We start from the raw sequence: 4,027 nt of genomic DNA on the forward strand, positions 1-4,027 counted from the left end.
TATGTCCTCCAGCTAGAACGTCGTCGACATACATATTTTTTCGTAAAATATTTGAGGCTGTAGAGTAGAGATTTTCAGAGTCTTCAGCGAGTTGAAGCAATGTCCTCATCGCAAGATAAGGAGCACAGTTTATACCGAAGGTAACCGTCTTTAATTCGTAAAGACCTATTGCGTCATTTGAACATTTGCGAAAAACTATCCTCTGATACTTTCTTTGGGTTTCATCTACAACGATTTGCCTGTACATGTTCTCAATATCGCTACTGAAGACGCACTTGAAAAGTCGCCAGCGAAGAATTAAAATTGGTAGATCAGATTGGAGCACTGGTCCTGGCAGGAGAATATCGTTCAAACTGACCCCGTTGGCGGAGGAGGACGAAGCATTAAACACAACCCTAACTTTCGTTGATGTACTTTCCTCCTTTATCACCGCATGATGTGGTAGATAATAGTTATCAGCCGCATCTGGTGACTGAGGTTCATTGATTTTAAGCATATGACCCATTGTCTCGTACTCCACTATAAATCGGTTGTATTCCGTTTGAAGGTCTGGATTTTTCGTAAGTCTTGTCTCATTCCTGTAAAATCACGAGCACGCTCTTCTCAGTGAAGGCCCCAATTGGATCTCAGATGGGTATTGAGCCTTGAATGGAAGTGACACGATGTACCTTCCATCTTGGTTCCGTTTTGTTGTACGCTTATACAGCTCCTCGCACCGTGTATCCTCGGCTGTTGGCGTTTTGTGTCTCGGCAGATCCTCTATTTCCCAGAAGGAAGTTAGCTGTTTGTCAAGGGCGACCTCATTGTAGAAAGAAACACGATTATTGCTGGTTGGGCTGACTGCATCAGCACGACCGGTCAGTATCCAACCAAATACTGTTTTTTGCGCTAAGATAGTGCTAAGAACGTTCTTTTTAATTCCTCCTAAAATTATTTGTGGATATATGTCTCCACCAAGAACAAGATCGACCTGTTCATTCACAAAAAATCTTTTATCTGCCAGAACCAGATCAGGAAAAGCTTGTTGTGTGAATGCGCTCACATCACAAGTAGGCAAATTCCCTGTAAGATTTGGAAGAACCAGCACAATGGCATCAATCGAGATAAGTGGGTCAATTGGTGACCGCAGTTGAATAGAACACGCTTCTTTCACCTGCGCTGAAACCGAATTATTGATGCCCGAAACTTGTGCTAACAGCTTCTTTGTCTGTAAGTTGATTCTGCGTCTGAGCCTCTCCGTAATGAAGGAACACTCAGAGCCAGAATCAATTAATGCTCTGGTAGAGAAGTCTGTACCATTGAAATGAATATTTACTCGCGCAGTCCCGAATAAAACACCTTGGCTAGTATTAGCGTGATGTGATTGAACGTTTTTGACTGCCTTAGCTGTTCCCTTTGAGGCTTGATTACGCATTTGTGCTTGCCTAGATGTTGATAGTAAATTGTTTGACGAAACCACTGCATTTGTACAAACGATTTACCCGGAGTTGCCTGTTTGTGGAGAAGGGTATGATGTCGAGAGTGGCAATTGGCACAATTGTATGAACTCGTGCACTTCGACACCGTATGCCCGAAAGATAGACAATTAAAACAACTATTATTCTGTTTAACGAAGGAGATCCTATCAGCTATGGACATTTTCAGGAATTTTGGACACATATGGATTCTGTGGTCGTTGCTTTGANCCGCATCTGGTGACTGAGGTTCATTGATTTTAAGCATATGACCCATTGTCCCGTACTCCACTATAAATCGGTTGTATTCCGTTTGAAGGTCTGGATTTTTCGTAAGTCTTGTCTCATTCCTGTAAAATCACGAGCACGCTCTTCTCAGTGAAGGCCCCAATTGGATCTCAGATGGGTATTGAGCCTTGAATGGAAGTGACACGATGTACCTTCCATCTTGGTTCCGTTTTGTTGTACGCTTATACAGCTCCTCGCACCGTGTATCCTCGGCTGTTGGCGTTTTGTGTCTCGGCAGATCCTCTATTTCCCAGAAGGAAGTTAGCTGTTTGTCAAGGGCGACCTCATTGTAGAAAGAAACACGATTATTGCTGGTTGGGCTGACTGCATCAGCACGACCGGTCAGTATCCAACCAAATACTGTTTTTTGCGCTAAGATAGTGCTAAGAACGTTCTTTTTAATTCCTCCTAAAATTATTTGTGGATATATGTCTCCACCAAGAACAAGATCGACCTGTTCATTCACAAAAAATCTTTTATCTGCCAGAACCAGATCAGGAAAAGCTTGTTGTGTGAATGCGCTCACATCACAAGTAGGCAAATTCCCTGTAAGATTTGGAAGAACCAGCACAATGGCATCAATCGAGATAAGTGGGTCAATTGGTGACCGCAGTTGAATAGAACACGCTTCTTTCACCTGCGCTGAAACCGAATTATTGATGCCCGAAACTTGTGCTAACAGCTTCTTTGTCTGTAAGTTGATTCTGCGTCTGAGCCTCTCCGTAATGAAGGAACACTCAGAGCCAGAATCAATTAATGCTCTGGTAGAGAAGTCTGTACCATTGAAATGAATATTTACTCGCGCAGTCCCGAATAAAACACCTTGGCTAGTATTAGCGTGATGTGATTGAACGTTTTTGACTGCCTTAGCTGTTCCCTTTGAGGCTTGATTACGCNCAAGCGTGTGATGTCGAGAGTGGCAATTGGCACAATTGTATGAACTCGTGCACTTCGACACCGCATGCCCGAAAGATAGACAATTAAAACAACTATTATTTTGTTTAACGAAGGAGGTCCTATCAGCTATGGACATTTTCAGGAATTTTGGACACATATGGATTCTGTGGTCGTTGCTTTGACATTTTGCATGTATATTTGGTCACACTAGTTTGAAAAGTGCCAAGTTTTTTGTGTGACTGTTCAGAGGAATGCTTATGACTTTGAACCTTTGTAACTTTTGTAACCTTGATTCCTCTTAAACCAGACACCGATTCCAAAGTTTGGCACCTACTTGAGAGAAATTGGTCCATATCGGTCCACTTGGAAATATCCGTTTTATTTTGCACTGATTGTTCCCATAGTGACAGGGTCTCCTCGGGTAACTTTGTTGAGCACAGGTATGTGATAATTGGATCCCAGTTTGAAATGTCAATCTTATGACTTTCTAACGAGGATATGCAATTATTAATATCCCTTTGTATCCTCTTAATTGCACTACCGCACTCAGTTTCCACTGCATGTAGATTAAAGAGGATATTTAACTGGGTATTCACTAGGATCCTTTTATTCTCATACCGATCACACAAATTCTTCCAGGCTATGTTAAAACCTTCGCTTGTCAGGTCGCACTTCTTCACAATTTCTCTGGCTTCACCTTGCGTCTTTTGACTGAGGTAATAGAGCTTCTGAACAGGGGTAAGGCGTTTGTTCAATATATAGATGGCCGTGAACATATCACGAAAAGTTGGCCATGATAAGTAATCGCCTTTGAACACATCGATATCGCAAGGCGGAAGATGTAAATTATGTGACGCGCCCAGTGTTGCCAGAATTTTGGTATAGCGCATCCCCATATCTAGCCGCAGTTATCCCCAAAAAATCCCAATTTTTCTTCTAAATCCTCATTTAAATCCCTTTAAGTAAGAAATAAAAAAAATATGTATTCTCATTTCCGTTACTTCGTTTTAATTACAGTTTTGAATAATTTTATATTACAAATTTTCACAGTTGTATATGTGTACATATTGTTACGATTATCCTCGAAACCTTGAGGGATTTCCCAAATATTGTTACGATTATCCTCGAAACCTTGAAGGATTTCCCAAATATACTTGGGCTCGTATCGCTGGATTGTTAAATAAATGCTAACGATGACCGAATTGTAGTACAATTAACTTTATTGTACAACAAACAATTTTACAATACTTGCTAATACAGTAAAAATACTACAATACTTGTTAAAGCAATTACAACGCTTTACTGAACTTGTTACACACAATTAAACTTATAGCTTGCTTATTCGCAACTCGCTTCTCTGCTCACTTTACTTGTAGCTTGCTGACTTG

Source organism: Rhagoletis zephyria, unplaced genomic scaffold (genome assembly GCF_001687245.7).
Source record: "Rhagoletis zephyria isolate East Lansing unplaced genomic scaffold, Rhagoletis_zephyria_1.1 Rzeph_scaffold_00630, whole genome shotgun sequence".
Classification (NCBI taxonomy): Eukaryota; Metazoa; Arthropoda; class Insecta; order Diptera; family Tephritidae; genus Rhagoletis; species Rhagoletis zephyria.